Raw genomic sequence first — 14,354 nt, 5'->3', positions numbered from 1 at the left:
ACAGTTGTAAATAAATATAATAAAAAGAACATTGTACTATAATCCTGACATTTTACTGAAATAATTCAAAGTAATTGTTAAATGATATAGTTAGATGATTAGAATAACAGAATAAAGAAAAGATGAATGATTTGTCGACCAACATGATTCAGCATATTTGGATAGTGATAAATGATCGTTTAAAGCAAAATGCTCTCCATCTTTTTTGTTTAACAAGATCACAAACTAAATGAATCTGAATTATAAACAAACCAGTCATTTTAAGATGCCAGCATTGGCTCTGGAAACCTCTGTTGGAAACATTTCTGAACATTTTAAGTGCAAACGATTAAGGCATTATCCTCAAAAATAAACAATACATAATAATTGTTTGCAGCTCCTGAAATACTGAGCCTGTGACTGGTGTACGTCTGCAGATTGAGAAGTGAACATCCATTGTTAGGAATCATCTGGACTGAAAACAACGATTATGCATCTGATTAAACGTGATTCATAAACCACTTGAACATAAAACGTGATTTCCACCATAATCATAAAGACTAATCTGTGTTGTTGTTGTGACATGCTGCTGTTTATCTGCTCGTCTGGTATACATCCTTGCCCACCCCCAATCTCTCTGTGTCACAGCTGTGGGCCACTGCTGATGTCATCCCCCTGGCAGTCGCCATGTTTTTGACAGTGTTTACAGGTTTCCGTAGCAACAAGCATCCCACATCTGCATATTTTCCTCTACGCCTCCCAGTGCTCCTTTCATTCACTGACTGCTCTTCTGCTTTCATTCTGATCACTTTCAACCGTCTGACTTTCATCTGTCTCTCCTCTTTGTTCTCTTGTCTTCTGTCCTCGTCCAGCCAGTCGGGAAACAAGTTCACTAACTTCACAGAGAGCTCCCAGTTTCACAGTTTCTTTAGCTTCTCTTTTCTTTACCCAACTTTACGGGACTTTTCTTTGACTTTCCCTTACCTTTTACTCTCGATACTCTATTGATCTTTCTGCTGTTGGTATGTCAATATGACTACTTTTAATTCCTGTGCAATGCCCGAGTACAATTTACAATGTATTCAGTTACAGCACTATTATTTCCTTTGTCACTTCCTTCTCAGCCCCCCCCCCCCTGGAATGCAGTGTGGATTATCCCCCCTCTCTACGGGTTTGTTAAGGAAATCGTTTTTGTATTCCCTGTTGCAGAGCTCCTCAGGAATCTCTCCATCACCTCCCACCTCCATCCATCATGTCTTGTCTCTCTAACTGCGGGCGGCTCTGGATAATTCCTGGTGTTGTTAGCCTGGTCCAAACCTGTCAGAGTCATTACTAAGGCTTAATCCCTCGATTATGTCACCACGGGGAGATCACTGGTCTGTATTGTTGAGGCTATCGATGTAACTGTGTGTGTGTGTGTGTGTGTGTGTGTGTGTGCGTGCGTGCGTGCGTGCGTGCGTGCGTGCGTAGCTGCGTCTGAGTGAGTTTGTTTGAGAAAAAGCCAGGACATGTGCGGTGAAGCAATTCTTCCAAGCGTGTACATGGGTTTGTTTGTGTGTGTGTGTGTGTGTGCGTGTGTGTGTGTGTGTGTGTGTGTGGTCATCTAAAGCAGTGATTTGGTTTCTCTTCATGTCAGGGACAGTTTTATTCGGAGTGATTTAGAAAGTGAAGTTGAGTGTTTTCTGTGTTCGCCGGGCCATTCTCTCTCCTTAACACGACTCTCACAAATGCTGACGCAATTAGTCATTTTCGACTTTAAAAACTGCTGATTGATCACACACATGTTTGAGGAAAGACCAATGGACATGTGAAGCAGAGGTTTATATGGGGCTAAAGTATACATGATGGTTAATGCACAAAATGCATGCAAAGAAAATGCAGGAGTCTGTATTTAAAAGCATAATTGATGATCATGGTCAGCCTCACGTGGCAATTACAGCATGCAATCGACTTCAATGACTCCACTTTACTAACATGGTAGTTGTAGTTCCACCGTTTGGCCACTGTTACGTGCCGTAGTGTGTGTGTGGTCGTGTGTGTGTGTTTTCCTCTCTCTCCCTCTGATTGTCCCCAGGTGCAGCCTCCCCCCAGGTGATCCGAATTAACAATCAGGACTTCCATATAGGACCGGAGGAGGACGGCAGTGAGGGCCTTCTTTCTCTCCTTCTCGTCTGGCTGCATGTGTGCAGCCTGTCTCTGTGTGAGACCCAGCATAGTTGTGTTGTTTGTTGTACGTTTGTGTTGTACTTTGGCTGGTGAGCCGCCTTACTTATTGACGCATTAAAACCTCACTTAAACTCCTTCGGCATTCCGTTTCCTCTCCTTTTTCTCTCGTCCGGCTGTCTGGTGTGTCGCTACTTCCCTTGGTACCCCTAGCTCTACAAGGGAACGTAACATGGGGGCTCGTCCAATCTTTGAGACAAAGAGTGAGTATTTGGTTGTTGGTTAGTGTTGATATTGTGTGTGGTGGTGAGCAGTAGTGTATATAGGTGTAGAATTGGCTGTGAAATGATTTACTGTTGAACAGCTTCCTCAGTTTAGACAGGGGAGTGTCTAGCTGGACTGAATCAGTCCTTCCTTCAGGCACTCATTTTTTATTTTCGGGGTAATCCTGGGTGGGGATTCATTCCCTGTTGGGGGCAGTCGATTCAGGGTTTCGGCCGCTGATGGTTGCCTTTAAAGTCGCCTCGAGCCCGGCACGCTCCAGAAGATAGGTAGGTAAAGTTTGGTAGGCAGGATCTGGGGAAGTTTGTAAATAAATAATAATATTTGTAAGTAGCCGTTGCTATGGGGTCTAAATTAGATGCCAGGGTAAAAGTGCGTATGGCTCGTCTCCAGTGTGAGAGGGAGGAGCGTGAGCGTGAGCGAGAGTTTCAGCTCAGGAGGGAGCTGGAGATCAGGAAGTTGGAGGCAGACACTGCTGTCCGGATGCGTAAGCTAGAGCTCCAAGCAGCTGTGGTGGGTGATTCTGCCGTTACACCTTCAGGTTCTGCTGCTGCTTTTGATGCTGGTAGCAACATTCAGCTGGTCCCTGTCTTTCTGGAGTCGGAAGTGGAGATGTTCTTTGGTGCATTTGAGCGCATTGCTGCTGCCCTGCGCTGGCCAGAAGACGTGTGGGCCATACTTGTACAGTGCAAGCTAGTCGGCAAGGCTCAGGAGGCTTGCTCTTCTCTTTCTGTTGAGGATAGTTTGGAGTATGACAAGGTGAAAGGTGCTATTCTCAGGGCATATGAGCTGGTGCCTGAGGCCTACAGGCAGCGTTTCCGCGGCATGAAGAAAGCTTCTGGCCAAACATACGTGGACTTCGCGAGGGAGAAGAAAGTCCTCTTTGACAGATGGTGTAGAGCATGTACAGCGGATGACATAGCTTCAGTATGTGAGCTGATGCTGTTGGAGGAGTTCAAAAACTGTGTACCGGAGCGTACGGTAGTCTACTTGAATGAGCAGAGAGTGACTACCCTTCAGCAGGCTGCCACTCTGGCAGATGAGAGTGCGCTGATACACAGGAGCGTTTTGTTTCAGCAGGACCCTCCTCAGCGGGACCCTCCTCAGCGGGACACTTATCGGAGAGCTCCTGATAATGATGTTCCCTGTGCCAGTGTTCCATTGTTAGGTCCCAGGATAGACAGAGCGTGTTATTTTTGTCTTGACCCAGGTCACATGATAGCAGACTGTGCAGCTTGGAAGTGAAAGCAACCCACCACTATGGCGGATGAGGAAGGGCTTGAGCTATCACACAGTGGTGTTTTGGCTCAGAGCGATTCTCCTCATCGTGTTGGTTTCCGGAAAGCTCGTAACAGGCGTGCCACACAGGCTCATTCTGTCTCTCTTCCAGGACCCAAGAAAAAGAGTGTTTCTTTTGTCTTGATCCTGGTCATCTAGAGGCAGAGTGTGTAGCTCGGAAGGAGCAGGTGGCAGCGGCTCTGGAAAAGCCAAAAGACCGGCACCCGGTTGCGATGCGACAGAGTGGTGAGTTGCAGTTGAGTTCTGCATCCGTCTGTGACAGTGGTGTGGGTGTTTCCGTCTCTGAAGCGGTTGGTGTGGACCTAGCTCAGAGCGATGTGGATCTGTGTTCAGTGAGTGGTGTGTGTGTTGTGTGTGTTCCATGTGTTGCTCCGGTGTTGGCTGCTGGTGAGCAGTATAAGGTGTGTTTTATGGGGGGAAGTGTTACGTGCCGTAGTGTGTGTGTGTGGTCGTGTGTGTGTGTTTTCCTCTCTCTCCCTCTGATTGTCCCCAGGTGCAGCCTCCCCCCAGGTGATCCGAATTAACAATCAGGACTTCCATATAGGACCGGAGGAGGACGGCAGTGAGGCGCTTCTTTCTCTCCTTCTCGTCTGGCTGCATGTGTGCAGCCTGTCTCTGTGTGAGACCCAGCATAGTTGTGTTGTTTGTTGTACGTTTGTGTTGTACTTTGGCTGGTGAGCCGCCTTACTTATTGACGCATTAAAACCTCACTTATACTCCTTCGGCATTCCGTTTCCTCTCCTTTTTCTCTCGTCCGGCTGTCTGGTGTGTCGCTACTTCCCTTGGTACCCCTAGCTCTACAAGGGAACGTAACACCACTACAAATATTTGCAACACGGATTGGTGCACCAAGCTCCCAGGAAGTGCGGCAGTCATTGATTATTGGCTAATGGTTACAAAACCCAAAACATTGTGACATCACAAAGTGGCCAACATCTGATCAGCTCATTTTCAGAAAGGTTTTTATACAGATGGATATAACTTTATAGTCTCTTTACACAGAGATATATTTATGTGTAAAAGATGTGAAAAAGAGTATATTGCATAATAGGTGACCTTTAAGTTAAATGCATCAATCTGGTGCATTTTGAGTGGAAAATAAAGAGACTAGATCTATGGAAACACCTATATTAAACAGAACTGTATACATTTCAATAATCATAAAATCATGGCCATAACCAATAACATACCTTTTCCAATATAAAAAAAACACTGAAACTTGTTAATTTATTTTTGGTTCATTTATAGTTGTGAGTGTGTCTGTGCTCCTGAATCAGCCTCTCCTGTCTCCCTCCTCTCCCCCTGCTCCTCTTTGAGGTAGCAGCAAAGACTAGTTTTCTCTCAACAAGTTTTAAAAGTGTATCTTACCTTTTTTCACCTAGTTAACTTTTTATTTATTTATTCATGCATATTTTACTAATCACATCATTCATTTAGCTGACGCTTTTATCCAAAGCGACTTATAATGACCGATTACAGGGACATTCTCCCTGGAGTAACTAAGGGCTAAGTGCCTTACTCAAGGACACACTAGTGGTGGTGTTCCTGGCGGGATTTGAACTCACAGCCTTCCGATCTTCAGCCCACCTCACTATCCATTAGACCAGGGGTTCCCAACCTTTTTTCCCAAGAGCCCCCCCAAATAAAAATTATACATTTCTTTCTTTTTATGCCTTTAATACTAACTTCAATTTTTATTAAAATTAATTAATCAATTATTTTTTATATTTTATTGTAATGTAGAGACAAGGCTTTAGTGACAATCATGTATTGCCTTACAGGTTGGGAACCACTGCATTAGACCAATCACTACCCTCTCAAATGGAAATATGTGTTTACATAAATGGTGACCACACCGTTTGAGACCCACTGAGAACTTAGACTAAGTTAACTTTCTAAACACTCAGAGAGTCCTTTACCTCACCTGAGCTGAGGTTATCCCGAGCTTGAATGACACACAGAGACCAATCAAGGGCTTTGATTTATGATCTGTATGACAGTGGCCATGTCGGCAGGCCACATCATGTGGACAGCCAGTCACCCTGTGTGAGGCAGGCCACTTAACAGGCCAGAAGGAGGCGAGATCAGAGCAAGAGAGCGAGGGATCATTGTCCACAAGTTAATCGATCGCAGATGGCGTCGTGGTCACGGACGAATAAAAAAAAAAAAAACCTAAATGGGTCGCGAAATATACTTGGGCGGCCGTTAATATACCTGGGCGGCCCGCCCAAGTATAGTCTATGTGTGGGAAACCCTGGTAATACCAAGCTTCTTTTAGCCCTGAGCGGAAAAATGCTAACGCACTTAGCACAGAACTCACGGTACAATACTCTTATTACTTATCGGATCTGCACAAACAAGATATCAGCTAGCAAGCTGAGATTCCACAGATTCTAGACATATAAGTATCATCATGAGCGATCAAAAGTCGCGACAAGGGAAGCAAACTCAGACATCACACAACGTAGCTTTACGGAGAAAACACGGGAGAAATGTCTTACCTTTTGCTGTTTACTGATGTCATACTTGTTTTCCTCCACTAGAGATAGCCAAAATAAGATAACTTTACCAAGATGCCTGTGTGCTTTGTACCAGGTTGTAATCATAGCAACAATGGGTCTTGCTCGTTCTTTCGCTTCCCGTCTGATGAAAGGACCAGGAGTGGCTGGATCAAGTTAGCTACCTAGCTAGTAGCTAGCACGTTAGTTAGCATTACAGCCTTAAGGCCCAGACACACCAATCTGACAACAAAGAACTGACACAGATGGACCCCGACTGTTGCGTCGCCCCGCGTCTCTGCGTTTTGGCCACGTGTCGCACTGGAACACACCGCAAAGACTTCAGCCGATAGTCAAGAAGCACGTACGAACTGCGCATACGTGAGTGGCAATAACTCTCCTTACCAGCAGGCGGCGGTAGTGTGTATTCGTCATTCAAAAGAAGCAACAACCGGAAGACAGACTGCGCGATAACCGAGAGAAGAAGAACAGACTGCGTGATATAAACAAACAACAAATAGCGTGTTCGTTCCATTTTCCCTCTACAACGAGAAGCTCATGGGGCTTTCCCGAACCTGTGTCGAGAGCTGGAGTTAAATGAAATCTCAGATTTGGCTTCTTAATAGTTTGTTTGGGTCCCTCACTTCCGTTTCGCTTCTCATGCACTGCGACACACCAATCTGAGTAGGGCGTGTCGACACTCATCGTCGGCCTGGCGCCCACCGACGCCGATAATCGGCCTGGTGTGTCCGGGCCTTAAGCCTTGTCATTTTGATTAGCCTTAAAGGTCCCATGTCATGGCAATTTCTACTGATCATATTTCCATTGTTGAGGTATACTAGAATTAGGGATGTCCCGATCACCTTTTTTTGCTCCCGATCCGATTCCGATCATTTGATTTTGACAATCTGCCGATACCGATTTTTCCCGATCCGATCTTTATGCAATGCATTAAGAGGGAAAAAAAAGGAAAAAAGCATTCAAGTTGTCCCTTAAGGTTATTTTTTTATTTAAATGACAGTACCCAACTATCCATTCTATCTAACATGGATATAGCTTCTTTTGTTCACAGCAGCATTGGATCAGTTCAGTTGTGCAGCATTGGATCAAAACAAAATAAAGCGTATCAGTAGTCCACCACAAAATAACCATGTAAACAAATTGAGTGCAGATAGTGCAGTAACAAAACAAAAATAACTCTACTGGAAAGAGGTAGCTTGACTAGTCATAGTTCATGACTCGGTTAATAATTTCGCAACGATGTCCTCACTATCACTGAAGTGAGCCATCATGAACGAACTTATGCTAATTATAAATCTATCGATCATAAATCTATCGTTTAGATTTATGATTCGAAAATAATAAAAGTAGGGTAGACATGTGGATATTATCCGGCTGAACAAAACGTGCATTTATCTAACAGGTTTGTTTTCCACAGACCTTATTTCGAGCTATTTTCCAAAATTCTATGGAGAAAACCCGTTGCTTTCTGTCGAGGGAATCCGAGCGCAGCTTACTTCCGGGTTTTAGGACGCGTCACTGCACCACTTGCATAGACCTCACACCAGGCGGAACTTGTCATAAAGTCCGCGAAAAGAAAGCCTGCCCATTTAGAGGGAAGATATGATTGGTCAATTGTACTGTCACTTGACATTACTCTCTCGTTGAGTTACTATAGCGGGCCCTCTGTGAATGGAGAGAGGGACCAACAAGCTCTCCCGTCTTCACAGAACTCGCAGAGACGGCATTTAACCCTTCACATTCCAACAGAAACTGAACAGGCAGATTCGAAGGATTTATTTCTTTGGAAATATTATTTTAAATAAAATAAAATAAAGTTATGTTGGTAAACAGAGGGCCTAGAGGGCCCTGACGGCTCGCCACTGGCTCTAACGGTTAAAAAGGGATGTCAATCATCAAAATCGACAGAGGGGGCCAGAGATATGACAAATCCACCCAAATGACCCCAGAAGTGTTTCCTTTTGCTAAATCTCTCTAAAAAGGTCAAATATCACTTGTATTGCATCAATCTTGATACTTATTATATGCTATAGTTTGGATTCCTAAAGCATTTAGTCTACCATCCCATCACTCAAGGGTGGTTTTCACTATAAGTAAAGTTTATTTCTTTTGGACGGACACTATAATTTAATTTTTTTTGTTATGTTCAATCTGAATTTATTTTTAAAATAAAAAAAATCTATATTGATTCTGAATGTTCTACATCCAACTCACAGGTTTATCATTGCTTTGAGAAAAAAGATTATTAATGTATTCCTTTTAGAAGTGAAGTTATAGTCATTTGTTCTGGGAATGTCATTTTTGATCCTGAGGCCTGAAAAACAGGCTCGGGGCTAAACTGAACTAAAGTGTGCTTTATGGATACGGGTACTTGTTGAATCTACAGTCGCTCCATTTTGGAAGCAAATTTAACTTTTCTTAACCACATGAGGTTAGGTGGAGCTTCCTCACCTCATAAGATAGAAGCCAAAACAGAGTTACAATATTAACTACAGTGTTAATACTTGTACTTATGTAAAGGATGTAAATACTTCCTCCAACAGTGAGTGAGTGAGTGGGTGAGGGGTCTGCTCTTAAATCCAGGCTGAAGACTTTTCTTTTTGTCACTGCTTTTAATTGAACTATTCATATCTTAGACTGCACTTTAACTTTTATCCATGTAATTTTTCTTTTTATGTTTATTTTATTAGCTTTTATTTTTAATGACTGATTTTAAATGCCATTTTCTTAATGTGTTTCGGTTTTTGTAAAGCACTTTGAATTGCCTTGTGTTGAAAAGTGCTAGATAAATAAACTTGCCTTGCCTTGCCTTAAAGAGACAGTGTTGCCTAGCGACCGTGTGTTTGTCCCACACACAGTGAGAGTGTTGGTGTGATGCTAACGCTGTCACTAATAACACACCCACTCCTGCTGTTCAATTATCTGCTCAGGCTCCTGGAGGAGGAACGGAAATACATATCAAATCTGGTCCGAGTGAAGCGATGTAGGAAATGAAAGAAAGGAGATGAGGTGTTTATGTCCTCCATGTGACTGCTGAGTTCATCCCAGTGAGACGGAACCGTTTTAAATTCTAATAAAACCTCACATCTGTCATGCTTCAACTATATTCAATTGTCGAGTTACAATCATCCTAACCGCTGCTTGCTGTGGAGTCAGAAGGAAGGATTCAGAGAGCAGCACACTACACATTGTGTAGGCTCTAAATGCATCTCATCGTAACATGGATCCAGCTCCGTCCCCCCCGAATGTCTCATGTAAACTGTCTCCTGACCGGGCTGTTTGCAGCTGTTGCACCTGTTAGCACAAACAGTCGCTAAACTAACATGAAATATTATCACCATCCATATAACAATACAAATACACGTCATGGATATAAACATAGGTTATTCATAGCCTCTAAATCAGATGGACAATCAGTCAAAAGTCGACCAACTTTATTTAAAACATTTCTGTTAGGGATTATAGTTGTCAACTCTAACCTGAACTTCCTTTTATGTGGTGTGCTTAACCTCTACCTATTTAATGTTAATGAATATATATTTTACCTTTGAATGTTTGTCTAAACTTATGTTTGTTTTACACAATGGTACTTTGAGGAACGTATTGAATTGGGGAGAGCATGAGGACTCCTGTTTTGAGTCATGTTGGTGCTAATTGCTGAACTGCGTCCAGAGGAATTTAAATGGCAGGGTGCGGCGATCCAACACATGCTCATTAGAAGTCGCCGAAGGAACCGTTATCAGGCTGTTGGAAGAGCTCATTGTCAACACAGAGAAGCCTGCGGGCAGGTAGTACATCATGGTAGTACATGGTAGTACATCATGGTAGTACATCAGGTAGTACATCATACCTGCGGGCAGGTAGTACATCATGGTAGTACATGGTAGTACATCATGGTAGTACATGGTAGTACATCATGGTAGTACATGGTAGTACATCATGGTAGTACATCATGGCATTCATATAAGATGGCTAATTGTTTGTATTATTATGTATTTCACAATGGACAAATAATATTATAATCAGTGTGTTGCAGACATTTTGGGGCCGTTATTAATGTAAGCAATAAAACATTAGCAGGGGAAAAAGGCAAAGAGCCACATAAACTGACAGAATGCATTTCTCATAGAGCATAGTATGAAAGAGTTCTTTTAGGGTAATATTGTAGCATTCTGGTATCGTTTGAATGTGTGTCATGTTGCCTTCAAATGTCTGCAGGAAGGTCATCAACTATAGAATAAGGCAGGGCACTAGTAATATAAGAGTCACTGTTTTATATTCATGTGTATTTTACTGACGTTCGAGCTGTAACGTTAAGCTTTTTGCTGCTAAAATAGTGTAAATTAAAATAGTGAAATCTATCAGTATTATTTTCTTTTTTCACAGACTTTTTGTCCACGTTTGAGAAAACATCAGTCTAGATTTAAATCTTGCCTTTTAAATGATTATTGTTCAACCTTTAAAAATATGTATTGTATACTTGGAAACTTGGACATACATTTGAATTGGTTTGAATTAGGGAGTGGGAGTTTTCATCCTGTAAGGCAGTGCTTCTCAAAGTGTGGTCCGCGGACCACTGGTGGTCCGTGAGCGCCCCGCTGGTGGTCCGTGAGCGCCCCCTATTGGTCCGTGAGTATATTGGTACAATTTCACATTTTAAATAAATTAATAAATTAAAGTTGTACGCACTCTCGCGGGAATATCTCCGCAGTGGAGCGAGCTTAAGTTTCACTTTCGATTGTATGATATAGCCCAGCGCATCACCTTCATCAAACATGTTACCACTTGTTTGTACCATTTTCATGCGATTTGTAATCTGTTCTAGAAAAACGATGTGATTTTGGAGTTAGGTGGTCCGCGAGTGTTTTTTTATTGGTTAAGTGGTCCTTGGTATGAAAAAGTTTGAGAAACACTGCTGTAAGGTATTTACACTGTCAGTGCTTTGCCTGAAGCAGAGGTTTAGTGTCCATTCATCTCCAAACTGTGACCTGAGAATGTGTTTAGTAATCAGGACAATATCTCAAGTGTTTTTCACAAACATGTGAGAGGAAACCCCCGAGTGCTGAGACAAGGATGGAACAGTAGTAGATACACTTGGCACTTTGAACCAAACCACCAGAAAGAGTCAATTCATTTAGAGGAAGAAGCATATTCGCCGGCTTCCTGAGCATTACTTTGAGTTTACTACCGTGTGAACAGAACCTCTGGACATCCTGGCATGGATCAGATCCCGGGTTTGGTTTTGTATCTACTGATGACATTTATAATGTTTTAAAATGGTTTTAAAAGAGCAGTTGTGCTGATTTATTTTAGTATATGACGGATAAAGTAGCTCAAAATATCCCAAAAAATACAGATGTACTGATTAATATTTGTTCTTTTTGTCTTGAATGGTTAAATTGAGTGTTTTTGAAACCTTGCCTGAAGTCTTAAGTCACTGTAAAATGTGAAGTCACTTTTCTCTTCAACTATTACCCAGTGTAGCAGGATTAACATGTTTGTTGTCTTTTTCAGAGTTTTGGGGGAATGTGGTTATCCCTGTTGTCATGGAAATGCTACATGATTACACAACTTCATTATCCCAGCCTGCACACAAAATGTATGACATCTAACCTGGCATCACATTTACAAAAACAAATGCTTCAGAGACAGAGCTGTGGTCCTATTGGCTGCCGGTACTGTATATAATCATGTGTTATGGTTATGTATGTTGTCAGACAGCAGTTTGAGGTGATGCTTTCGAGTTTTAAAGTTCTGTCCACGACCTCACCCTCGTGTTTTAGAGCTCCCTAAGGATCTTGTGTAAAGTTCCGCCAAAGTTTTGTCCTCAAAACAAGCGGCTGTATGAACATGTTGCGCAGCTCTTGGGACATCCGGCAAACATCTGCTGTCTGAATTATGTGTGTGTGAAGGGTGTGTGTGTGTGTGTGTGTGTGTGTGTGTGTGTGTGTTTCTACGTCTCGATTGACAGATTTTGAGCATAAACAGTATTTAGACTTACTCACTACTGGAAACCAATGAGTTGTGACAACACTTGGACTCAAGTGGTTTGACTTCAAAGCACTCGATAGCTTCTGCCAATCCCAACGACGGGAACATGTGTTATTCAAGTGTGCCATTGTCCCTGCTTTATTGAATGAATACACTTAATGCTAGTCCTTCCAAGGAGGTCCACACTTGATTTCCCAGAATGCACTTTGTTTGAACCGATCACACCGGATTAGAGGAGAGAAGAAACCCATGGAGAACTAATGTGGTGTTCCTGAGTGCCAGATGGAGACAATCAAACCACAGATTGTGAGGGCACAAGAATCCTGCCATGGTGGAGGAAAAACTAGCTGCATGTTCTAGATCAGGGGTCTCCAACCTTTCTCCACCTGAGAGCTACTTTGAAAAAATGAAAGTGGCCAAGAGCTACTTGCATCGCATCGATTACATTTATTCACATAGCACTCATTAGTTGAATTAAGCTACTTTTGTGCGAAATCAATACCTAAAGCTTATCTAAAATCTTAACTTCACATCAAGGTCCAAGAAAACGTCAATTTCTCACGTATTAATATGGACAACATAGTAAGTACTTCACTGAAGATTCACATAAATGTCCAAGAGAAAAATACAATGTTTTCACTTCTTCTTATGGCCCACATAGTAAATACATCACCTTAATCACCACCTTGCAAGCATCTTATGGCACGTCTGTAAAATAAGTGCATTCACTCTTTTTTACAGTCAGTGAGATGACTGGCGCTGCATGGAGTCCACCATAGAGGTGTCTGCTGGACCCACTTAGGTTCACTCTAATAGAGTCATTTACATGTTCATCAGTCGGTCTTGTTCTGTATTTAGATTTCATTCATGCCAGAAAAGGCTGCTTCACAAAGGCAATTAGAGCCACATAAAGCAGACAGGTTCAGTGCTGCTTGGTGATGTTCTTATAGTTTTCTGGGCGTACAAGGCTCCAGAAATGTTGTGAGTTTTGCTGAGACTTCAGCTGAACATGATTTTGGAGATTTATAACCTCCATCTCCATCTCCACAGGATTGACACTGAACAGTGCAGCCATCTTTTCTTCTTCTTCGTGTTGACATGACATTATAAACCATAATAAATCAATTGTATAGGTCTAGCCTCCCTATATCTGTGTGTGACATTTTTCCATCCTCAAAAACAAAAAACAAATGCTTCTGCAGTCCAGCTGCAGCTTCTAGCAACGGTCTTCTGTTAAAAAAAGGACACTGAATGTCTTGAATGAGGCATCACACACATGACTTAAGTCTGAACACAGCAGACAACAGGAGTATTTACAAAAGTATTATAAAAACAAAAATAGTGCATGTGGGTGCACACTTACATTCTCTGTCTTACTGTTACATAAATCCCATGAATGTATGAGATTAAGTTAGCTTCATCATCTCAATCAGTGGTTAAGTGAATATTAAAGTTTCTATCGAGTCACTGTCAGCCATTAGAGGAGGGGGCGGGGCTTGGAGGAACGGAGAGGAGACGGTGATCGCGGAAGCTTTCCTCCTGCCTTCACGAACTTTACACGCGTATTTATCAACTGAAAATAGGAAGAGGACATTCATCCTCTGCAATCCAAGACTTGATTGAATCCACCAAAAACCTGACATTACGAAAAATCAAGAAGCAACATTACTACGCTATAATCGATAATCGAGCGACGAGCTACTGAAAAGCTGCCCGCGAGCTACCGGCAGCTCGCGATCGACGTGTTGTAGACCCCTGTTCTAAAATGTATGGGTCAAACTTCAGGATACTGTACAGTGTACTTTAATATAGTATGGTTTAGTAATGTTAAGTATAGTTTAGTAGGCTATAGTAGAGTAGAGTAGAATAGAAATGAGTGTAGTGTAGTCTAGTGAAGTATAGTATGGTATGTATGGTACAGTATAGTAGAGTAGAGTGAATTATAGTGTAGTGTACTGTAGTATCATATAGTAGAGTATCATTTAGTATTGTAAAGTTAAGTGTAGTTTAGTATAGTATAGTATATCATCACAGTACAGTAGAGTATAGTATAGTTGAGTGTAGTAAAGTATTGTATAGTAGAGCGTTGTATAGGGTAGTAACATATAGTATAGTATAATG

The 14,354-nt window shown here is 42.2% G+C and overlaps 1 protein-coding gene across 2 annotated transcripts in view; it reads right to left on the bottom strand.

The window, feature by feature from the left end:
• Window positions 1-14,354, bottom strand: part of LOC117455114 (tenascin-like) — a 65,082-nt gene that overhangs the window by 33,946 nt on the left and 16,782 nt on the right. The window lies entirely within an intron of this gene.

Source organism: Pseudochaenichthys georgianus, chromosome 11 (genome assembly GCF_902827115.2).
Source record: "Pseudochaenichthys georgianus chromosome 11, fPseGeo1.2, whole genome shotgun sequence".
In the NCBI taxonomy this organism is placed as follows: domain Eukaryota; kingdom Metazoa; phylum Chordata; class Actinopteri; order Perciformes; family Channichthyidae; genus Pseudochaenichthys; species Pseudochaenichthys georgianus.
The sequence above is the reverse complement of the archived record's forward strand: the minus strand, read 5'-3'. Positions and strand labels throughout refer to the sequence as shown.